Genomic DNA, 24,737 nt, shown 5'->3' with positions numbered 1-24,737 from the left:
ATACGGTTAAAAGGGCGATGTAACAGTCTTATGTTAAAACATCCCATGCTAACAATCTGCAGAATACATCCTGTGTGACCACCTAAACCTCTGTTAAAAGTCGCAGATGTCACCTTAAAATTGTGCGAAGGGATTCATCCTTTTTTCAGCATTTTTTTTAGAGGAGGTATGTAGGTAAGGAAAAATTTGAAGGCTGCTGCCTTCTACCATTCTCTTACTGACATTCCTGCTCATAACACAGTACTTCTATTTCCAGATCCTTGACGACCTTTTGAACAAGAGAAATTGCAGGCATCTCTGTGCCTACAATTCCAGATAATCCCTAGTGCAAAGGTCCTTGTACCTTACCGTGCCACCATCTTCTCCGGACTGGGTGGTAGTTACAGGCTCACAGTGCCAGGGCTTCCGCTGGTGAAAGCAGAAATGAAGAAGCCTCTCGTCCTCATGGCCGAACCAATCTAAGAATATGCAGTTACATTTCAGTGGCCATGATTTGACTCACTGTGTACTCAGAGACACAAAATTACAAGCTGCATTCTAACGGACTTCTCCTGTAACGCTTGCTTGCCACCTTCTGAATGTAGGGGACAGCCACAGCAGAGTCTTATGCTAATTAAAACTATCTAACCGGCCGGGTGCGGTGGCTCACGCCTGTAATCCTAGCACTCTGGGAGGCTGAGGCGGGCGGATTGCTCGAGGTCAGGAGTTCGAAACCCAGCCTGAGCAAGAGCGAGACCCCGTCTCAACTATATAAATAGAAAGAAATTAATTGGCCAACTAATATATAGAGAAAAGATTAGCCGGGCATGGTGGCGCATGCCTGTAGTCCCAGCTACTCGGGAGGCTGAGGCAGGAGGATCGCTTGAGCCCAGGAGTTTGAGGTTGCCGTGAGCTAGGCTGACGCCATGGCACTCACTCTAGCCTGGGCAACAGAGTGAGACTCTGTCTCAAAAAACAAACAAACAAACAAACAAAAAAAAACGATCTAACCAACCCTGATGTGCCCCTTGTCATGGAAGAGTGACTTTCTCAAGTACAAGGTAAGGTTCTGGTGGAGTTTCTCCAAGTATTGAAACTTTCTTTTTAAGTGAGGCAGAGAGGATGGAAGCAACATATGCCCAGATGGAAATGGGCAGAGGAAATGCCAACAGGGCAGCTATGCACCAGGGATCGTGGCAGCTGAGGTGGGAGAGGAATGAAGCACTGCTCTTAATGTGAGAACTAAAAACTAAATGTTAGTTCCCCACAGTTTAAGGATTGCTGGCCACAATGTGTGAAACTGGGCTTAATCAGTCTTTGTAGTTTATAAGTAGTGATGCCTCAGTTATTCCAGGGTCAGGAGGGATATATGTTTCGCCGTAAGTGGTTTTTTAAAAATAGAAAACTTATTTAAGCACAAAACACTCATGGTATTTTCTTTAGCCTTAAAAGTCGGTCTTTATTTAAACTTTTTATTGGAAGGTAAGTGTAGGTTCACACGCAATTGTAAGAAACAATTGAGAGATTCTGTGCAACATTTGCTCAGTTTCCCCCAATGGTAGCATCTTGTGAACCAAGGTAAGATATCAGAGTCAGGATATTGACACTGACACAGCCAAGATACAGAACTTTTCTATCGGCACAAAGATCCCCGCGTGGCCCTTTTATAGCACAGCCCCTTCTTAACCCTTGGCAACTGCTAATCTGTTCACCATTTCTATGATTTTATTATTTCAAAATGTTATATAGATAGAATCACACAGTATGTAGTCTTTTGATTGGCCTTTTTCACTCAGCATAATTCTCTGAAGATTCATGCCGGTGTTGTGCATATCAATAGATCATTCCTTTTCATTGCTGAATAGTATTCCACTACGGATATACCACATTTGGTCTAACTGTTCACCAGTTAAAGGACATCTGGGATGTTTCCAGTTTGGGGCTATTATGAATAAAGCTGCTATAAACATTCATGTATAGACTTTTTTTTTTTTTTTTTTTTTTTTTTGAGACAGAGTCTCGCTTTGTTGCCCAGGCTAGAGTGAGTGCCGTGGCGTCAGCCTAGCTCACAGCAACCTCAAACTCCTGGGCTCGAGTGATCCTTCTGCCTCAGCCTCCCGGGTAGCTGGGACTACAGGCATGCGCCACCATGCCCGGCTAATTTTTTATATATATATCAGTTGGCCAATTAATTTCTTTCTATTTATAGTAGAGACGGGGTTTCGCTCTTGCTCAGGCTGGTTTTGAACTCCTGACCTTGAGCAATCCGCCTGCCTCGGCCTCCCAAGAGCTAGGATTACAGGCGTGAGCCACAGCGCCCGGCCATGTATAGACTTTTGTGGAAAAATCACGAGGCCTCATTTCTCTGGGATAAATGCCCAGGAGTGCAACTGTGGGCTCCTATGATCGTTCCATGCTTAGTCTTTTTAAGAAACTGCCGAACCGTTTTCCCGGAGGGGCTGTACCCCATTTTCCATTCCCACCAACAAGGCACTGTGATCTGATTTCTCTGCATCCTCACCAGCATATGGTATTGTCACTCTTCTTTATTTTGGCCAGACTGATAGGTATATAGCGGTACCTCACTGTGATTTTTCTCACTGCAGTACAATATTTGTAATTTATGCAGTCCTCACGAGCTTTTTATTTGAAAAGTCTTTCTTGTGAACATTAAGTAGAAACATTTTTATTAAGAAAAAGATACAGGTGTTATCATATGATAAAATATTTTAAAAATATAAAAGGCAGGAGTAAATCACAAAGCCTTCCTACTCCAAGGTCATCACCAGGGATGACGAAGGTGGTCTTGAGAGTGCCTCACCTGTGAGAACGATGGTTAACCCTTCTTCTTCCTCCTGGGCTCCTGTCAGCTACTCCGTTTATGGACCTAGGACCAAGCCTCCACACCTTCTCCTCCCATGCCCACTGGCTCTCTGTTTTCCTGAGGTTTCTGCTGAGGGCCAGGAAACCATATCACTGGGCCTTTTGAAATTAGGTGTTCAATCAGAATCCAGCAAGCCTACCAAAAGGCTTGCCAGGACTTTGGATAGCTACGTAGAGGCCGGTGTCTTTCCGCCTTCTGAGTTAGTTCTGGTCCAGAGATGGAAGTTGCCAGAAGGGCCACCATGTTCCTTTATGTGAGTTTTCCACAAGCCAGGACTGTGACAAATTCAGACGCTGAAGGGTGCATTTGGCCATTTACCCAATTAGAACAGCCCCAGCCTCATTATTTAGGTAAAAGGACAAATTTAGTTTGTTGTTGTTTAATTGCTAAACAAAGGAGTTAAGCTGGACGGGGCTTAACTCTCCAGCCTCATGCTACACTTAATTTCAACATAGTTTGATGGACGTGTGGAGTCATTGCAAATTACCTGCCTCCAGCGACTCATACTGAGTTTCACTAGGACTCACAGTTCAAGCTGCTAACCAGGTTTTGTATATCTTTTCTAGTGGCAGGAGTTTTTAATGTGAGTGGAGGCAAAAATTGGCTAAAATTTAAAAAAAAAATGCATCTAGATATTGGCAGGCAAGTATTTTTAAATTGAGGATGAAGTTTGTTCTATGTCACTGCTGTTGTTTTTAACCCTTTGCACTCACTTGCTTTTTTTCTCATCATCTACTCCACACTCGACGTCGGAGTGCAAAGGGTTAAATCACAACGCAGCTATGAGATCTCTGAGGTACTTTCATAGTAAAAACTGCTTACTTTTAAAACATTTTTTTCTCTAATCATAAAATAATACAATGCTTATTAGAGAAAACTTGGAAGACCCAGAAATAGAAAAGATTTTTAAAAATTGTGTATAAAACCACCACTCAGATAATCAGTGTTGACATTTTTAGGTATGTCCTCACAAAACTGAGTGTGGATTATGAAACACACACTTTGATTGTCTCTAGGGAGGACAACAGTGTGTTTCAGGGACATGGGTAGAAGAAATTCTGCTTTTTACTGGTATTCTTTTGTCCCTTTTGAACTTTGTACTGTGTAGCCTATGTTTCCTAATTAACAAAATAATGGAAAGACATAAGTCCATATATCTATTTTTTTTTTTTTTTGAGACAGGGTCTCACTTTGTTGCCTAGGCTAGAGTGAGTGCCGTGGTGTCAGCCTAGCTCACAGCAACCTTAGACTCCTGGGCTCAAGCAATCCTCCTGCCTCAGCCTCCCGAGTAGCTGGGACTACAGGCATGCGCCACCATGCCTGGCTAATTTTTTCTATATTTATTAGTTGGCCAATGAATTTCTTTCTATTTATAGTAGAGATGGGGTCTTGTTCTTGCTCAGGCTGGCTTTGAACTCCTGACCTCGAACAATCCGCCTGCCTCAGCCTCCCAGAGTGCTGGGATTACAGGCGTGAGCCACCTCGCCCGGCCAGTCCATATATCTAAATATCCTTTTCACATGTTTTGTAATAATCAGCTCGTGTTGAGAATCACTGATGTAAAAGTCAACCCACTTCACTCCTGGAATAAACTGGATGGAGCTTGTACCTGCTAATGACTTTGACTATATTTACCCACAAGTGTTAACTAATAGTAGCCCCACATTACGAATGTGGGCTCAGTGCTGAGGTGATGAATTATGTAACTAGTCTAAGCAAAAATAAAGTCAGATATAGTGATAAAACATGGCCGTGAAAAAAAAGAAATGAAAAAAAAAAAACCCAAAAAACAAAAAACATGGCCATGGATCCAAAGCTAAGGTATCTGTTCACTCTCTTGCCCTGAACGGGGAAGGCCCAGTTCTTCCCGAGGAATCACAGGGCATTGCTGAGAATACAGAAGCCTAGTGCCTTGCTGAGCTTGTTCACACTGATGGGAAAACAATGCCATCAGCATGAATCAATAGGAATGGTGCATCTGGCCAAGAGACTGTTATTTCTGGGGACAGGATGCACATTCAGTTTTGCGGTTTATATTAGTGTCAAATTTAGCAGTAGAGCAATGTTTTCCAAACTCTGTTACTAGGAAATAATTTTGGCATGTGTGTGTGCATGTGCGTACATATGTATGTACGAGTGTGAGTGTGTATTTATACATACATCTCCTGTTTATATTCCACAAGTTTGATTTTGTATACAAACTTCCACGTGTTCCACCAAAGTCTTATCTTTTTTTGACTTGACTCTGTGACTGTCCCTTACTGCTGTTTCCCTTATTTTATAAACAGAAATTTCCTAAGTTTCTTCCACTTCTCATTTTTCCTACTCTCAAGGTAGGGATCTACTGAACTAGGATTCAGAACTTACGGATTCAGATAATGACTGGCTCTGACATCCTGAGATGGGATCTCACTCCTTAAAACCTGAATTTTTTCATCTGTAAAATGGGATCCATAATCCTTTGAGAGGGCGGAAAAAAAGAGTCCATGATTTATCATGCAACATTAGCTCTACTTGTAATAAAAGTTTCAAAATAAATACAAAGATTTTAATCTAAAAGTATGATGCTGATTTTTTTTAACCAATTCAATATTTGTTGATACTTAGCAACATATTATGTATTTAGAAACAAGCAAAGCTCAAACTCCATGTTGGCATATGTTACTTTCCACTTGAAATTATTACTTTTGAGATTTAAGAGATCTTTACATTGGTTTATCTCTCGTTAAGAAGGGATACTTAAATTTTTTTTTATTTCCCAGTATTATGGGGGTACAAACACTTTGGTTACGTAAATTGCCTTGGCACCGCCCGACAAGCATAAATTTAGCAGACATCATCAGCATTTATTTACCATGTACCCGAGAAGCATTAACTCACTCAATCCCAACAGCAAGGGTAGGAGAGAGTAATCTGTTATCATCACTGCCTCCCCTGTTTTCTAGAAGCACAGAGAAGTAAAGTAACTGGTCCCTGGCTGCTGAGTTTATCAGTGACACAGTCAGGAGTCAAAACCAGGCAGCTCCGGGCTGGAGTCGTTACCCGGCAGCCCGTAGCTATGAAACTGCTGCCTATTCCCTTCTGATTGTGTCCCTTCCTTGCCCCAAACCTTCAGTGGCTCTTGAAGCCTAAAATAATAAGCACAGACTCCTTAGCTTAGCAAGAAAGACCCTCCAGCTACCTTTCCTTCCTGTTTTGTTCCCCCTGTGAAAATCCTTCTTATATCCTGCGTGCCCCAGCGGGACCGTAGCAGCCGGTCTTCCCTGACCAGATCTAGGCTTTGCTGCCTCTGCACTTTCCCCGTGATAATTTTCTCATCTGGAATCTGCCTACTCTCACCCCTTCTAAATTTTACCTTTCCTCAAGGTCCTTCCGAAGCGCCATCTCCTTTACGCATTTTCTCCTGCACCTCTCGACCCCAGCTGGTTGCTGATCTCCGCAGAGGATTTGATCTCTACTCTCCTGTCTGCGGGTATCAGTTTCTGGCTTTTATGATAGTTATTTCTGTACCTGCCATATCACCCCTCCTCGGTAAAGGATGAGCTCCTCGAGGGCTGCCACATGATTTTTCTTTCTCATAGAACTTTTACATTTTATTAAAACATTAAATCCTTCTTCTTTTTTGATAACTAAATGCATGCATGCTTGTTGCAGGGGGAAAAAAAAAGCTAAACATTACAGAATACATCTCTTAGAAAATGAAATCACCATTATAACCCCTCCTCCCCTGCCCTGAGGGAATTATGATTAATAGTTTGGAATGTATTCTTCTGGGCCTTTTACTTGTAATAAATAGTTACATGTAAAAACATGTGAGAAAACAAAATTTTATTTACAGACATGGGGTCAGGAGAAGGGGGAAGGGGAAGAAAAAAAAAAAGACATGGGGTTATACTATACATATAGTTCTGTGCTTTTTTGCACTTAATACATTTGGTGTTTTCACATAGATATCTCATTCTTTCCTTCACTGTGGCATAGTATAAGACTGTATGGATGTACCAGTATTGATCTGTTTGTTCATTCCCTTCTCGATGAGCATGAGAGTGATTTTCAATTTTCACCATTGTGAGCAAAATGCTGCAGTGAATATATACTCAAATATGTGTGCATATATCTCTCTATATTTGTATATCCAGGTAAATTTCTTTTTTCTTTTCTTTTTTTTTTTATTGAGACAGAGTCTCACTCTGTTGCCCAGGCTAGAGTGAGTGCCGTGGCATCAGCCTAGCTCACAGCAACCTCAAACTCCTGGGCTCAAGCGATCCTCCTGCCGCAGCCTCCCGAGTAGCTGGGACTACTACAGGCATGCGCCACCATGCCCAGCTAACTTTTTTGTATATATATTTTTAGTTGATCAATTAATTTCTTTCTATTTTTAGTAGAGACGGGTTCTCGCTCAGGCTGGTTTCGAACTCCTGACCTCGAGCAATCCGCCTGCCTCGGTCTCCCAGAGTGCTAGGATTACAGGCGTGAGCCACCAAGCCCGGCCTATCCAGGTAACTTTCTGTAGGACATATCCGTGGACATGGAATGGCTAGTGAAATGGAATGGAGATTCTAAATGATGATAAATACTGGAAATGGGGAAGGGAAAGAGGCTTGCTATATCCTTCCCAAGGCCTAACATTGCATCTACCAGGGTAGCTCTCGGAATTCCAGATAAAGTGGGCCTCAGGCTGTCTCGGTTTGTACCCGGGTTTGTAGGGCTTAGCTACCTCATCACCATTAGATGGGGTAGATAATAGTGTCTCACTCCTAGTGTCCTTGGAAGCCTTAAATGAGATAATACATGTAAGGCAGTTAGCATTTGGTAAGTACCTGGAGAATAACTAACTGCAAGATATTTGGGAGGGAAAAATGGTAAATGGTTGAGATAATCGTTTATTGAATGAACAGGACTGCATAGAACAATGGTAGTTTGAGAAATCTTTGTAGAAATGGATGGTGCCTACCCATTCATACTTTGCTACTGAAACAAATAGCAACTATTTATAACATGACCAGCTAACATTAGGGTGCAGTGTGTGGTCTTAGAGCAATCTTTCTCTAAGCAAAATGAACTGGCCTGAACCAGGATCAAACCAACGACCTTGGCCTCCTCTGTCTCACACTTTCCCTAATGGAACTAACTGGCCCCAGCTGCAGCCTTATATAATGAGTATCTATGAGGACAGAGAACAATAAGTTCCCCAAAGGGTACACTGGCTCACCACTGGGGGTTATGAGGTCATCTAGTTACCCAGCCACTAACACTGAAAATGAATAGAAAGTACATAATAAATACATGGCCAGAATATAAGGCTTTCTGTTTAGATTCTTAGGTTCTGAGCCAGAAGTCCCCATTTTTATGGAAAGGTTTCTATACCAATACTAGAAGATTCTAAGGGTAGTGAACCCTGGATTCTAGAACCAACTCTGCCACTAACTAGCTGGGAGACCTTGAGCAAATTGTTGAACCTTGTTTTACCTTGGTATAATGAAGGGACTGAAACAGCTGGTGTGAAGGGGCCTCTTTTGGACATTCCTTTCCCCTCAAATAGAGTCACGTTTTCAGACATCAGTGCTGTTTATTGCACTGAAAAAATTTATCTTTTATTTTATTTATTTATTTTTAATTTTAAAGCCAAATTTAGCAGTGGGGGGCTGAAAAAAATTAATGCATAAAGTCAGGCAATGAATTACTGCACTTTCAAAATGTGTCCATGTTGCTGCATTCCAAGGAAGACAAAAAAAATAACGAAATGAAAAAAACAAAATACATCAAAGAGATGACAAAGTGTAAAAACTAGACACAAAAAGCAACATATGGTGTGGTTCTACTAACATGAAATATCGAAAGTAGGCAAATCCATAAATTAGATGGAAAGCGAGTTAGCGGTTACAGGGGTGGGGAGAAGAGAGGAATGGGATGTGACTGCTTAATAGGTCTGGGGTCCCCTTTCCGTGTGATGAAGATGGCTTGGAACTAGACAGTGGTAATAGTCGTGCATTATGAATCTACTAAATGCCACTGCATATACACTTTAAGATGTTTAAAATGGTGACATTTATGAGTATTGTCACAATAAAAAAAAGTACACAAAAAAAGAGATGGCAAATGAGCTCCATGGTACTCACTGGAGGAGGGGGTTGGGTGGGGGTCCTCTGAGGAAGCACTGGGAAATCCAGGGCTAAGGGAGTGGGAATCCGTGCAGAAATTTTCGACTAACTGGGGCCAAGTCCTGTCCAGGGGGGCGAATGGGGGTCCCAGTGAGCTACGAGCATCCCCTAAAGCACACTGACAACCCCCCCTCTACCCAACATGTTCTTGTCTGCCCCACCCCCCCAGTGGAGTCAAACTGTACCCATCTTCCAAGGGCCATTTTAAAACCCATCCCCCCCCTTTTTTTAGAACCCCCTACCTTGTCCCACACAGAGACACGTCTTGCTCTTCTAAAAGCTGACGACTCACTGGGCCATTGCCACTGCGCTTCCTTCCCGGAAGGGAGAAGGCTGCCTCAACCTTCTTCCAGTGATACCTGTATTCTCCCAACGAGACCCAAGGCCCTCGGCCTACCTTTGCAGCCTCCGAGGTATCCAGTACGGTAGTGCTCGGAGAAAATTTGCTGCTCTGCAATGGAGTGATTCAGGCAGGCCCCACGGGGAGTAGAGTTTTATGGGTTTTAATGTGAACCATACCATGAAATCCGACACTGTTACCTCATTGCTCATGCTGGGAGCCATCCGTTCCAGTTGGATTCCCCTGGAGCTGGATGGGGCAGTGTCCCTTTTCACACTAAGAAGTGACAGTCCAATTTTTATTATTAAACACATTTACGCAGCATTTCCTTCGCCTTCAGACAGCAGTTTACAAATGTGTAAGTCACTGACTCTCCCTAAAGAGGAGGCACTGCGAAACGACAGTCTGCGCTCAGAGATCAAAGCTCCCCAGTGGCAGAGCCAGGGCTCCAATCCGGGCAGTTCGGGTCCAGGGAAGACACTCTTCAACTGGCTCTGCTGCCTGAAACTTAATGAGCGGCAAAAAACCTCCACGAACAGAAAGCTACAAAAAAAAAAAAAATGACGTTGATGTATTCATTTCAAGGGAATTCCGCCCCCCCCATCTCCTTTTTCTTCCCCGTTCAAAGCAAACGGTCTAAAGCAGAGGGTCCGGCACACCGAGAGCAGCGCGGCCGGCCCAGCTCCAGCGACCAAGGGCCCGCCCCGCCCCGCCCGCCCGGTGCGCCCCTCTCCCGCCCGGTGCGCCCCTCTCCCGCCCGGTGCGCCCCTCTCCCGCCCGGTGCGCCCCTCTCCCGCCAGGGCTGCGGCCTCAGGTCCAGGGACTCGTAGCCGTCTGTCCTTCCCCACGGCGCTGGGGTGTGGACCTGCCTTTCCGTTCGCTCCCGCGAATCGGGTCGGCCCTGGGGAGCCTCGAGGACCCCGCGGAGCCTCCCCGGCTCTCACCGCCCCGCCCGCGGCGCCGCCCGGCTCCGGGCACATGCAAACGTCTCGCTCCCACGTGGGAGGCCGGCGTCGGAACCTGCCAGACCTGCCGCTTACCGACCGGGGACCCAGGGCAAATTACTTAACGACTCCGAGTCTCGGTTTCCTCACCCTGCACGGGGCCCAGACGCACCGGCTGCCGCGGGGAGGAGACGAGACGGCGCGCGTGGCCCCCCGAGTCCCCGGCAGGGTCCGCTCGCCTCGGTCCCCAGTCCCCGGCAGGGTCCGCTCGCCCCGGCCCCCCGAGTCCCCGGCAGGGTCCGCTCGCCCCGGCCCCCCGAGTCCCCCCGCAGGGTCCGCTCGCCTCGCCCCCCCAGTCCCCGGCAGGGTCCGCTCGCCCCGCCCCCCCAGTCCCCGGCAGGGTCCGCTCGCACAGGCCCCCCAGTCCCCCCGCAGGGTCCGCTCGCCCCGGCTGGGCGGCTGCCGTTCCGTCCGGGCGCGCTTCTGCTCGGGGCGCAGGGCGTCCTTGCTCCGCGCCCTGAAAGAGTCCCCGTGACCCTGGGCAGAGCGTCATGGCCCGCGGGGCTCCTGGGGCACACGCGCGCCGACCCGGAAGGGTCCTCTCTTCTTCGACCCTAACCCTGACCCCGACTCCCGCGCCCCGGAGAGGAGGGGCTCGGACCCGGCCGAAGGCGCAGGGCGGGGCTCGGGGAGGAAGAAGCGGGTTGAAGAGGGAGCCCGCGCTCGGGCTCGCCTCCCCGCTCCTGGGGTGCCCCGGCCCGGACACCTGCTGCCTGGGCTCGTCCGCCGCCCGCCCCACCTGCGCGGCCCCCGCGGTCCCGCCCCCCGCGGCGCCCGCCCCGCCCCGCCCCTCCGCGCAGCCCGCGGCGCCCGGCCGGCCGCGCCCCCTCCCAGCCCGCGGCGCCCCGGCACCCCTCTCCTCCCCCGGCGGGCTCCGCGGAGCATTGTACTCACATCCGGGGCTGGGTTTTGCTTTAATGCGAAACGTAATTAACCCGGAAAAAAGGCCGAGAGGCAGGAGAGCAGGAGGGCGAAGGGCGGGAGAGGAGCGCGGCGCCCGAGTTGGCGGCGGGACCAGGCGACCCGGGACCACGGGCCCAGCGGCGGGAGGCGGCTCCTCCCGATGTGACCCGCCTGCCCGAGGCCGGCCCCTGCGCGGCGGGGTGAGCGGGGCGCTCGCGGGGGGGCGCGGAGGCGGGGGTGCGGGGGTGCGGGGGGAGCCCCGCGGGGGCCGGGCCGCCGGCAGGGCTGGATCCGCCTGTCCCGCGCGTGGCAGGCGAGGGGAGGTGGCCGCAGCCCCTGGCCGCCCCCCCAGGCCCAGGGGAGAGCCCCCGAGGGCAGCCCCTCCGAGCGCCGGGGTGGCCGAGGTGGCCCCCGCCAGCGGTCGGGCCGAGGGGTGGGGCCGCGCGGGAGGCGGGGGCGGCGTTCCGCTGAGCCGCGTCTTCTCTCGTTGGCGAGGGCGAAACTTCTGTGCGGGCTCCGGCGCTGCGCACCGGCCCGCAGCGACTGCCCGGGCTGCGGGGCGGGAGGACAGCCGGGAGCGTCCCAGGCAAGTCCGTGGGCGCGGACTGGGCCCTTGGAGACTCTTTCTCTTCCCCACGCCCTCATGCTCGGCAGGCCTAGAATGCTCCCCAAGGGAGACCCCCTCCTTCCCTCCGCGGCCAGCCTAGGCCTTCGGGCTCTGCAGCTCCAGGCAGTGGGGGTGACTTGGCAGGAAACTGCCCTAAAATGCAGGTTCGGTGCCAGGTTGGGGTAAGCTGGAGGGGCGTTTTCTCTTTCTCTCCAGCTTCTTCCTCACCTTATACGCTTCCTTTTTTTTCTTTGCTCCAGTCCTGAAGACTGTTTCATCAAAATAATAATAATTTAAAAAAAAGAACTTAAAAAAGAAAAGAAAGGGGGAAAAGAGGCCAGGCCGTGCAGGAAGCAAAAGTGTCCCTGCACGTCCAGAGGGGGCCCCCGGCAGGGCCCATCTCCCCGCCGCCCTGCCCCGCAGGCCTGCGCCTAGAGGTTAGGCTTCCTTCCTTCTTGGTGAGCTGAGGTTCAAGATGTATCTTCCCCTTCTTTCTTCTGCCCGCCCCCCTTCTTCGACTGCGAATGGGGCTTGCACAGGGGAGGGAGGGGAGAGCATTGCACCAGGCGCCCGCTCTGGCGCTGGGGCACCTCCGACCACTGGGTGGTGGTTGCACAGGGGGCTGAAGTCCTAAAATTGTACTGATGCTGTACTTAATCTATCCGAGCAAGTCCCTTTTTACCCCTTCCTCCTTCGTTGTTTTTCCGTGGTGGCAAAGACTTCAGCAACAGTAAAGCAAAAGATCTCTTCTAAAGAATAGAAGTTTTTGTTTTCCATTTCAGTTGCATTCAGTTGCCATTTGCTGGGTAATAAGGACCTGCAAGGCAGTGATGAAAGCGAAAACCGCAGCCCCTGTCTTTGGGGAGCTTGGTTGCAGTCTTGGTGGAGGACACAGGCTGTTCGTAGTATCTGGGACACAAAGTGGGGGATCCCACTTGTTTGGAGAAACCAGAGGAGGCCTTTGAAAAGCACAGCCCTCGTTTCAGATATTAGCCTTCTTCACCATGGGCTGCTTGAAGGCAGATGACTTTTGCCATAGAGAAGGTCCAGCTTGTAGTCTAGACACTGTGGCCAGCCCAGTATGACATCTGCCAGGTGCTAAGTAAATGTGTGTTGCATGAATGAATGAATGAATGAATGAATGAATGAATGCAAGCACATGACGTGTCTGCACTTGCCCAAATGGAAGAGAAAAGAGCAGCATCTTGGGCGGTAGAAAATCGGTTCACCAAGCTGGTTCACAAGGTGTTCGTCTGGATGCTACCTTTACACCTGAGTGCCCTTTGGCCCTATTACAAATTGTCAGTGGCCTTCCTAGTGCAGTTTCAGCTGGCTGATAATGGGAGCTTTGCTCACCTCCCAGGTGGGTAATTACCTTAGTGTTGATTTGGAAACTGCCTGCCCTTTGGTGAAGAGTTTTTGCAAACCTTTTTTTTTTTTTTTCCTTGTCATTGGTGCTTTCTTCTCTCTTCTGTGTAAGGAAGTAGGGCCTGTACCTCTATCCTGTCGTCCTAGGGAGGTGAATTGCTTTCAGCCCGCCGTTTCAGAGAGGTTAAAGTAGATCCTGAAGACACGCAGGTTTTGGTTGGTGCCTGCCTGTGGAGAGACTCTGCAAGAGCTGGAGGGGGGATGGGTCAGCCCTGTCAGTGAAGCCCCAGAGGAGCCTTCCTGCGGGCTTGCCAGGTGTTTGCTGAAAATGCTAGAATGCCAGGAAGACCCAAGCAGCAGGAGCATGGTCTTCAGAGTGTGCACCCATCCAGCTGGCACGCCACTGATTTCCTAGCCTCTCCATGGGGCAGGTGGACAGGTGGGTGATGCCCCTGTTAAAAGGCTGGGTGACTCATATCAGACCTTGCTGTAGACCACAGTGCAGTAAATAGGCCTTCGGATTCACTGAAACTGCTGTGGCTCCACTTATTCCGGTCGAGATAGACCTGGAGCTTGGAAAAGAGGATCTGGGTGCTGAGGCGTTGGGTTGCCTGCCTCCTCGCTCTTCCCACCATGAGCAGTTTGGGTTGCTTTACTTTCAGTTTCCCATCTGCCTTGGTGAGCTGGATGGGACTCCAGCAATCTAATCTGGTAGGCTTTGGAAAAGGAAGGAAGCAGAGCAAATATTATAGCATGACAGCCTACGGGAAGAGAAGAATCCTAGCCCTGCCCAACATAAGCCGGTTCTGGAGACAGGGAGTCAGACAGGCGGGGGAGACAGGGGTGCTGAGAGGCGGGAGGGGTGCAGGCCCCTCCTGCCAGTGGTGGAGGCGGTGGTTGGTGCAGTAGGGCTATACTCTTCCTTCTGAAGGCCCCTTCTCTGCCCTGACGCCCGTTGATTGAAGTGACCTGCTGCGAATTAAAGGCTGAATTAGGGCTCTCTCACGGCAGGGCAAGGGCTCCTTTCACCGCCCAGTGTGGACAAAAGACTTTCAGCTTTGGACTGTGGTGTGTGTTTTGGCCTGTAGATGCCAGCGAGCAGAGATAAAGGGGCCTCCCTCTGATTTTTTTTTTTTTTTTCCTTCCGAGACAGAGTCTTGCTCCATTGCCCTGGGTGGAGTGCAGTGGCATCATTACAGCTCACTGCAAACCTCAAAATTCTGGGTTCAAGCAATCCTCCTGCCTCAGCCTCCCAAGTAGCTGGGATTACTGGTGAGCCATCATGCCTGGCTAATTTTTCTATTTTTAATAGAGATGGGGGTCTCACTCTTGCTCAGGCTGATCTCAAACTCCTGAGCTCAAGTGAATCCTCCTGCCTCAGCCTCCTGGAGTGTTAGGATCACAGGTGTGCGCCATCATGTGCCCAGCCCCCTCTGCTCTGGAGGGGCACTGCAAAGGCTAGCACGCACTGTCCCCACAGCTGGGACTCAAATCCAGCCAGCCACTTGCAAAGCAGCTCTCTGCTGCTGTGATCCCCCCAGGGCTGGAGCAAGAGGCTGCTCCAGGGTCCCCTCCCTGGAGCCTGGTAAGCGCGTCTGGGTTGTGTTAACTTTCTGGGGAGCCTGGCCAAGATGGAGCAAAAGGATATCTTGGAGGTTTTTTTTAACCTCCTGGGAGAATTTTTGGAGATGTGCGTTGTGATGGTTCTCGGAGTAGAGGGAAGAGCAAGGGAGGTCGATGCCTTTCCGTGTGAGAGGGATCCCAGTGTCGCACCCTCCCGTTGACATTTGCCCCCTGATTTTCTGGGGTACAGACGGCCCGTGTGTGGCCTGTTCTGTGTTCAGCATCTTTGCAGTAGTGACAGTAACCGTGTACCACTTGTCAGGCACTTCACACACGCGCGCACACACACACACACACACACACACACACACAGTTTATCAACAACACTATTTGCCCAGTGTCTGCGTGTTACGCACTTTTCACACATTATTTCATTTAATCCTCTCAGCGGCCTTGGAAGGAAGTAAAGTGACAAATCCGGGTCTGTCTGACTCCGAGACCCATGCTCTCTCACTTCACTCCCCACACCGAGGGCAAACTGAAGTCAGCACACCCTTTCTAATGGTCGCCTTCTTGCAAAAGTTCCCTCTGAAATACTCAGACTGGCCGGGCGTGGTGGCTCACGCCTGTAACCCCAGCACTCTGGGAGGCCGAGGTGGGCGGATCGCTCGAGGTCAGGAGTTCGAAACCAGCCTGAGCAAGAGCGAGACCCCGTCTCTACTATAAATAGAAAGAAATTCATTGGCCAACTAAAAATATATAGAAAAAATTAGCCGGGCATGGTGGTGCATGCCTGTAGTCCCAGCTACTCGGGAGGCTGAGGCAGGAGGATCGCTTGAGCCCAGGAGTTTGAGGTTGCTGTGAGCTAGGCTGACGCCACGGCACTCACTCTAGCCTGGGCAACAAAGTGAGACTCTGTCTCAAAAACCAAACCAAACAAAACAAAAATAAAAAAATAGAAATCCTCAGACTGTCACCTGCACATCCTTCTCACCACACCCAGCCCCTCCTCCCTCCCTGAATCGAGACACTCGCGCCTTTAGACAGACACACCTGGGCCGTTTATGCTCCCCCCCCAGGCACTGTGCAAATGGCCAGTAGGTCGGAGAAATTTGTTGGTTTTTAAAAAATTTTTATTTATTTTTACATTCTCTCCCTGCCCATGTTTTAGTGTCCTCTGTTTGACACAGGCAATTTAATTTATTTTATTTTATTTTTTATTTCGGCATATTATGGGGGTACAGATTTTAAGGTTTCAATAAATGCCCATTTCCCCCCTCCCCCCACAAGTCTGAGTCTCCATCATGACCATCCCCCAGATGGTGCACATCTCACTCATTATGTATGTATATACCCGCCCCCCTCCCCCCTGCCCAATACCCTATTACTGTAGTACCTATGCGTCCACTTAGGTGCTGCTCAGTTAATACCAGTTTGCTGGCGAGTATATGTGGTTCTTGTTTTTCCATTCTTGGGATACTTCACTTAGTAGTATGGGTTCCAGCTCTAACCAGGAAAATATAAGATGTGCTATATCACCATTGTTTCTTAGAGCTGAATAGTACTCCATGGTATACATATACCACATTTTATTAATCCATTCTTGGATGGATGGGCCCTTGGGCTGTTTCCACAGCCTTGCAATTATGAATTGTGCTGCTATAAACATTCGAGTGCAGGTGACACAGGCAATTTTAGAATGGAGATTAGAGCTCCAGGACTCACAGTGGTTGTTGGGAAGCCGTGCAGTGAGACTGAAGTCATCGTATCTCCTGGATGAGGGACTTTCATGATTCTGAAAGCTGGAGATCTCAGCTTTTTTGGGCTATTTATAAGCCAGATGCGGCTGCTGGCCTGCCCTGGTGATCTTTCTGGTCTCCTCGGCCCTCAGCCCCAGGCAGGACTTTGTTTGCTACAGGCTCCAACATCCAGGTTTTTTTGAACATAGATGAGGCCGCTGTTAGGGGATGTCAGGAGTGTCTGAAATATTTTGTTGTTTTTGGCATCTTTCTCTCAGTGGTATCAATTTTCAGTTACTCCTGCTTCCCTCCCACCCACCCCCCATTTTTTTTTCTTTAAAAATTCCTTCTTGAGTATCCCTCACCCTCAGCCCCAAAGTCTGGGGGCCAGTGGGGCTGGGGCTGCCTTGGGGGCAAGGCTGCACCCTTTCTGGCCCTCCCTGTTGCTGCAGATGTTTGCATTCCTCGCCCTGCGCTTCCGCTGGGAACAGGCTCTCGGGACATTCCCTTCTCTCTCACATTATTGTCCTGCCTTAGACTGTTTGGAATTTGCTATGCTGACACTTTCGAAATGCAGCAGCGATGTTATAGCAGGAGGAGACGGATACTCCCACGCTTCCTAAGTACTAATCTTTGACCGATTCTCAGGGACCCGAGCCGAAATAGCTGTGCTTGTGTGTCGTGGTGGTGGTTGTTTTCACAGGGCGGGGAGCATTGCTGAGGCTCCATCGGATGCACGGTGCACGCTTATGTACACTTACGTAGTGCAGATCTAAACATACGGGAATTCTCGGTTGACATGGGCCATGCACAGTCCAGCAGTAGGTGAGCGACTGCGCTTAGTCTCTGCACCAGCGTTCCTGTCTGCTGCATGGCATGCGGTCCCCTCTGAGACCTCTGATGTCACTTCCCGATAAACTTTCTCCTGTTGCAAGTCTAGCAGTTTCCCGTCGGTGTCCCTCTCGCTCACCGCCGACGTTGCTGTCTCCAGCTTCTGCCTCGTAGGGGGGACAAGACAGCAAGACAGGAGATGTTCTTGCTGCAGGACCCGCTACATGTCAAGAAGTGACTTCCTGACTATTTTCTGGAGCAAGATCTGAGAAATTCCCTGTCCTGCCGATATAGAATAGTGCGAAAGAAAAATATTTAAATTTTAAAAATGAGTTAATTTTGTTTCATTGTTGAACCGAGGCTGTAGTAGATTATTTTGTAGTGGATTATTCCATTATTAGGGCCAATTCCCTTTAAGGCTTTATCTCTGTTATCACTTTCTCTTATTTTTGTTTACCTTCAAGGTGTTGAAATAGGCAGATGAATCTCCCATATTTCCCTCTATTCTTTCCTCTGCCTCCAAATTATGTTAGCTATCTTAAAAATCAAGAGGGCCGAGGCTGAGCAAGAGCAAGACCCCGTCTCTACAAAAAGTAGAAAAATTAGCCGGGCGTGGTGGCACACACCTGTAGTCCCAGCTACTCGGGTGGCTGAGGCAGGAGGATCACATGAGCCCAGGAGTTTGAGGTGGCAGTGGGCTATGATGATGCCACTGTACTCTAGCCAGGGCAACAGAGTGAGAGCCTATTTCAAAAAATAAATAAATAAAATAAAGTAAAATAATCAAGAGGACTGATAAAACAAAGCACAGCTTTCATGACCTAATAGGTCCACAGCTTTTCTTTTTTTAAAAAAAAAATCTATCCATCTCTTCAGTCATCCATCCAGCCATTTATTTATTTTGTTTTTATTTTTAAAATTTATTTTTTATCTATTTATTTATATTTTAGAGACAGGGTCTTGCTCTTTCACCCAGGCTGGAGTGCAGTGGCATGATCACAGCTCACTGCAGCCTTGAACTCCTGGGCTTAACCAACCCTCCTGCCTCAGCCTCCCAAAGTGCTGGGATTACAGGCATGAGCCACTGCACCCAGCCCCATTCATTTATTTTAAAATGTCGATTCTGGCCAGATGTCGTGGCTCACACCTGTAATCTTAGCACTTTGGGAGGCCAAGGTGGGAGGATGGTTTGAGCCCAGGAGTTCCAGACCAGCCTGGGCAACATAGCGAGGCCCTGTGTCTACCAAAGTTAGCTTACTGTAGTCCCAACTACTCAGGAGGTTGAGGCAGGAGGATCACTTGAACCCAGATGTTCGAGGCCGCAGTGAGCTATGATCAGGCCACTATATTCCAGCAGCCTGGGTGACAGAGCAAGACCCTGTCTCTAGGAAAACAAACAAAGTCAACTCAAGTTTCAAGAAGGAAACTTCCACTGTGGGTTCTTGTTGGGGGTCTCGATTTCCTTTTCCCAGAGCTCTGGCCATGGTGTGGCCCAGGTGTTATAACAGGAGGGCAACGCAAGCATCAACTTGGGCCTGATATTTGGTCGGCTCTGAGGATGTGGGCTCTTCTTATGAAGACCAGAGAGCAAGGACCCAAAGTGGCAGGGGAAAGGCTGAGGCTCTCAGAGCATGTTGCAATAGGAAGTAAGAAACCCAGATAGGCTAGAGGGTGCTAAAGCCCTCTGGGCAGGTAGGTATCTGGCTCTAGGGTAATTGTGATGTGTGAGGTATTTATTAGATTTTTAGGTCTTTGAAACAGCAAAAAAGTATCAAGAGAGCCATAATTTAGGCAAGGTTTTGTTTGTCTGTGGACTCGGGAGAACTGAGAATTTTGTTCTCCGATTCAGAATTTATATATACTAGGGTGGGAGTGTCTATGGAATTAAATATCTTTCTCTCCTGCTAAATAAAGTATTAGTAACACATGCTCCCTGGAGAAGATTTGGAAAAATATATACAAATAAATGAAATTTACCCATAACTCATAGATAATAGCTGTTAATATTTTGGTGACTATCCAGTTTTTTTTTTTAAAAAGCCATAAATAGGAGCATACAAATAATATTTAGATAATTGAGATAATATTATACATTTTATATCTTTAAAAACACTTACCATGATATGGTGAATTTCCCCCTAGTTCATTAAAAATCACTTGAATATCGATTCTCAACCTTTTGTCTAAGATCAAGTGTAAAATCACTTGAACATATAGTTTTCATACAATTGTGGAATATGTCTTATGTGCGTGTCCCATTGTTTATTTAATTATTTTCGAATCATTGTGACATTCAGGGAATTTCCAGCTTTTGTTGTTATAAATTCTATTGCAGTTGCCATCTTTATACTTTAATCTTTATTTGTATCTTTGTTTATTTACTTGGAGCTCTAGAAGTGGAGTTACTGAGTCAAAGGGTATGAACGGTTTTTCTTATTTCAGAGTATTACGAGGGTACAAATATTTTGGTTGCATGGATTGCACTTGTACTGCCTGAGTCAAAATGATAAGTGTGCCTATGGCCCAGAGAGTGTGCGTTGTACGTGTTAGGTGTGATTTCACCCATCCTTGCCTACCTGCCTCCCCAAACATGTTTTTTTTTTTTTTTTTTTTTTTTGAGACAGAGTCTCACTCTGTTGCCTGGGCTAGAGTGCCGTGGCATCAGCCTAGCTCACAACAACCTCTAACTCCTGGGCTCAAGCGATCCTCCTGCCTTAGCCTCCCGGGTAGCCAGGACTACAGATGTGAGTCACCAGGCCTGTCCAGTTTTAATCAGTGATCTTCCCTTCTTGTGCTTCCTTCTCTCATCTGGGAAATGTTCTGTTTTCTTAGGGTCTGGGTCCCAGCTGTCTCTTGTATATTATGAGTCTGAGAGTGGTATCAGTTGCCTCAATTCCTAGGAGCAGTTTTATTCTTGGCTTCAATCTCCGCAGGTGGGAGCTAAGCCATTGAGATGGGCAGCAGGAAAGATAATTGGGACAGAGATACTGCTCAGCGCCTCTTTTTCGTTCTAAGGTAGGCAGCCATTGACTCTCCCTTTTCATGAGCTTCTTCCAGTCAAATGGCAAATGTTGGCCAGGAATCTGTTTAATTGCCATTTAACCCACTTTCTGCCACTGATTAAACTCCATGCAAAGTCACTTTCTTCCTCAAAGTTTCACATTTATCATAAGTTAATTATTAAACGTATTTTCATTTGCAGCACATACTTAGGAACTTATATTCTACTAAAAAAACCTGGATCATGCAAAAACTTCCCTCTTTTTGTTTTACTTTTCATTAAAATATGTTATTTAGTTATTTGCATTATGTGGGGCTATATTCTGGTTTGGTTTTGTTTGGTGCATGCATGCCTCTGTGTGTGTGTGTGTGTGTGTGTGTGTGTGTGTGTGAGAGAGAGAGAGAGATTATGTACACACACACTCTTGCTCTTGGTTTGCTTTTAACAAAGTCCAGGAACGTAAATGAAGTAGGAAACAAATATGAAAAAATGTTCAATCTCAGTAGTCATCATTATATATTTGAAACTAGCAACAATTTGAAATAATGAGAACATTCAATTTAGTGACAAGTAACAATATATTCATGGTTGTAACATAAATAAATTATTTTTAGAAAGCAATTTGTAATAGCTCTCAAGAATTATAAGAGGTCATAGCTTATGATCTCATGTTATTACTCGGAACTTATGTTATTTCTGTGTAAAAGAAGAAACAAAGTATGAAAATATGAATGTTAGCATTATTTATAATAGTGAAAAATTGGATATAGCCTAACCATTTAATTATAGAGACATAGTTAAGAAAATTATAGTAAACCCAGCTCATTAATGTTATAAAACCATTAAAAACAATGATTATAAAGACTATGTAGCAACCTGGGAAATGTTTGTGATGTCATTTTAAGTTTTAAAAAGGCCAATTATGTGGATAGGGACATGAGAAAGCATGCAGAAGTGAAAATTGTTGGCTGGAGTGATTTTAAAAAAAAATTCCAACATTGTTATATTACGATTTTTTGCACTAAACCCAGAAATCACTAGGGAGGCTTGCCGTGCTTGGAAAGACAGGGTACCCAGTGGGCTGCACAGAGAGGCCCTTTCTCTTGCAAATAGTCAGTGCTCCTCGTTAGCCATGTGTTATGAGGGCCATGGAGCCACTCGCTAGATAATTTCACTGTGGCGTTAGATCAAAGGTGAAGGGACTAGCTAGAGAGAGTGGTACTTAGCGCACTAACCCAGCACGAACCTTTTCCGTGTCGTCCCTGGAGATTGGGTGGGGTGGGTTGGAGCAGTCATTGTCAGCAAGCCCACAGCACTTACCTGGGGAACTCCTGGGATAAACCACACTATGCCACCCTCTAATCAATACCTTCATATTGAGGAACTCAGCATGGAAATGAAATTTAAGATAAGTGATTCTGAGAAGTCATAAAACCAATTAAAACTATATAACTGGGGCAGGTGCGCTGCCTCTTGCCTGCAATCGTAGCACTTTTGTGAGGATCACTTGAGGCTAGGAGTTGGAGACCAGCCTGGGCAACATAGCAAGACCCCCGTCTCTATAAAAAATTAGAAATTAGCCGGGCATGGTGGTGTGCACCTGTAGTCTTAGCTACTAGGGACTGTGCACCTGCAGTCTTAGCTACTCATGACTGAAGCGGAGGATCGCTTGAGCCCAGGAGTTCGAGGCTGCAGTGAGCTATGACGACACTACTGCACTCCAGCCTGGGTGATAGAGCAAGACCCTGTCTCTAAAAATAAATAAATAAATAAATAAACAAAAATACAAAACTGTATAACTGGAGGAGTACTACGAGAGTTGAAAAGGACATTTTGAAGCTTTGCCTTGGCCTTGGTAGGGGGTTTTTGGGGTGATGGTTATGGATGTGCATCAAGTGGTCCCCTCCTTAAGTATGTACCGATCGCCAGCAGGGGACTTTCTTTCCTTCGCTGCCCAATCGTTAGGGGATGCTGGGGCTGGCGTGGCAGAGGGAGTTTCCACAGAGGAGGAAACTCTGTGAAGTTTCCTCTGTGAAGAGGAGGGAGAGCTGGGAAAGACTTGGACGATGATGGTGACATGTTTGAAGGGGCGAGGAGAAGGGATTTGGGGGCCTGGGCAGCCGGCTCTGCGGCCCGAATCTTAGCAACTGTCGTGACAAGGAATATACAAAGGAGAGCAGAATGAACTGCCAGAAGATGAGGGCCAGGGACCTCAGGTTTGTGTCTGTGCACCATCTTTTGAGTGTGTAGCTCCTGCGTGGGCCGGCTAGCTGTAACCACATTTCCGTGTGATGCTCTGTTCTCCTGCAGCCCATCCTTTCCCCCTGCCTCCCACAGTCTTGATGAGCTCTGTGACTCAGCGCTGCTTCTCGGGACATCTGAGCAGCTGTTCCCCCCGCCCCCTGCCCCCCCCCCCCCAGACAGATCCACAGTCAGGAGATGCTGTAACCAGAATTCTTCTTCTCTTTCACTCGGGTCCACTCGGGTCCTCTCCTGCTCATCGATCCATGCAAATGGGAAGCCCCTTTGACAAAAGTAGACTTTCAGCAGATTGTAGAAAGAGTGTGACTTCTTCAGCCTGTGCCTTGAGAACAGGGCCAGGCACCGATGAATCCCGCAAGCGCCCCGGGGGAATTCTGAAAGGCAGCCTGAAGCCGGACACCGTGCTTGCCCAGGGAGTCCGGAGACAGTAGCTTTGTTCCCCCCACTGCTGTGTGTGTTTCTTCTTAGAGGTGCCGCAGGAGTGGCAGTGGTCCTGCAACCCCTGGAAACTCTGTCTCTGTGCCTCGGTTGGCATCCAGCGGGTGTGCTTAGTTTCCTGGGGGGCCGGCGACCCCCTCATCCTGACCGGGCAACCCTGTGGCCTTCCTGGAAGGCCGACCCAGCCCTTCTGTGCGGGACCCTGTCCTCCCGTCTCCCTGGGGAAGCTCCCAGGAACGGGCGCCTCCCTGCAACGCCGAGCCCCTCTCCGTGGCCCGCGTGTGCCAGGAGACTTAAAGTCCGTCCTGTGGCGTCCGTGTCTCACTCTTGGCTCGAGCACTCTCTTTCCTTTTCCTAAACCCAACTTGCTCCGTTGGGAAAGTGGAGCCGGGGTGGACGCTGGGCAGGAGAAGGCGCGGAGATGGAGGGGGGGTCTGTGTGCCGGCACAGGTGATGCTGCTTCAGGCAGGGTGTCCCTGCGCCGCCCCGCCCGCGGCGTCCCCCAGCTCTGCCGTACTCCTCCTTCCTCCGCAGCGACTTTCTGGAGCCTCCTCTTTCCAGCTTTTATCCTTTTCTCACCTCCTCCTTCACGGCTGCTCCTCTGACTTTTTTAGCCATGCTGTGTCTTCTCTGCCCTGTTCCCTTTACGCTTTCATCCCCCGTCGTCACCCTGTGTGGCTGCAGGGTCTCCTGATGCATCTCCCTGTGGATTGCGTCTTCTGTCCCCTGTGGGGACTCTGGCCCGACCTTTCCTGAACCAAGGGCTGCACCGGTCACTGGTATCTGGTGTGTGTGTGTGTGTGTGTGTGTGTGTGTGGGTGTTGGGGGGCACTTTTTCCTTGGGGCCATCCCTTGACTCTGCAAGAGAGGGAGAGCCCACTGGGGCGGGAGAGCCAGGCAGGGCTCAGTGGGAGAGCCCACTGGGGCGGGAGAGCCAGGCAGGGCTCAGTGGGAGAGCCCACTGGGGTGGGAGAGCCAGCCAGGGCTCAGTGGGAGAGCCCACTGGGGCGGGAGAGCCAGGCAGGGCTCAGTGGGAGAGCCCACTGGGGCGGGAGAGCCAGCCAGGGCTCAGTGGGAGAGCCCACTGGGGCGGGAGAGCCAGCCAGGGCTCAGTGGGAGAGCCCACTGGGGTGGGAGAGCCAGCCAGGGCTCAGTGGGAGAGCCCACTGGGGCGGGAGAGCCAGGCAGGGCTCAGTGGGAGAGCCCACTGGGGCGGGAGAGCCAGCCAGGGCTCAGTGGGAGAGCCCACTGGGGCGGGAGAGCCAGCCAGGGCTCAGTGGGAGAGCCCACTGGGGTGGGAGAGCCAGCCAGGGCTCAGTGGGAGAGCCCACTGGGGCGGGAGAGCCAGGCAGGGCTCAGTGGGAGAGCCCACTGGGGCGGGAGAGCCAGGCAGGGCTCAGTGGGAGAGCCCACTGGGACGGGAGAGTCAGCCAGGGCTCAATGGCGGGCAGCGTCTGTCCTTGGCGTCTGAGTGCCATGCGGTGCTTTGGGACCCCTGCGGGGCCCTGTCCCACTCTGCATTGGCTGTGCGTCCAGGTTGGGCGTCCCCGCTTGTTGAAAGGTGCTCATCCTCTTGGGAGGAGGACAGAGCTCCTGCTCTTCTCTTGGGCTCTTTGTAGAGGCCCGAGGAAGTCACGGTGAAGGGAGGCTGGCTTGG

The 24,737-nt window shown here is 49.0% G+C and overlaps 1 protein-coding gene across 3 annotated transcripts in view; it reads left to right on the top strand.

Moving 5' to 3' along the window:
- The first annotated feature begins 11,219 nt into the window (after positions 1-11,219).
- PLEKHA2 (pleckstrin homology domain containing A2) overlaps positions 11,220-24,737 on the top strand; it is a 56,908-nt gene continuing 43,390 nt past the window's right edge. Inside the window, exons 1-2 of one of the 3 annotated variants that reach the window (XM_012763005.3) lie at positions 11,220-11,471; positions 20,313-20,394. The gene's annotated coding sequence lies outside the window, so the exon portion shown is untranslated. Of the gene's footprint in view, positions 11,472-20,081; positions 20,395-24,737 lie in introns of those variants that run through there. The other 2 variants (XM_012763004.3, XM_075997200.1) reach the window with 2 other exon arrangements.

Source organism: Microcebus murinus, chromosome 24 (assembly GCF_040939455.1).
Source record: "Microcebus murinus isolate Inina chromosome 24, M.murinus_Inina_mat1.0, whole genome shotgun sequence".
Classification (NCBI taxonomy): Eukaryota; Metazoa; Chordata; class Mammalia; order Primates; family Cheirogaleidae; genus Microcebus; species Microcebus murinus.
Note: the sequence above shows the minus strand (reverse complement) of the source record. Positions and strands in the feature narration are given on the sequence as shown.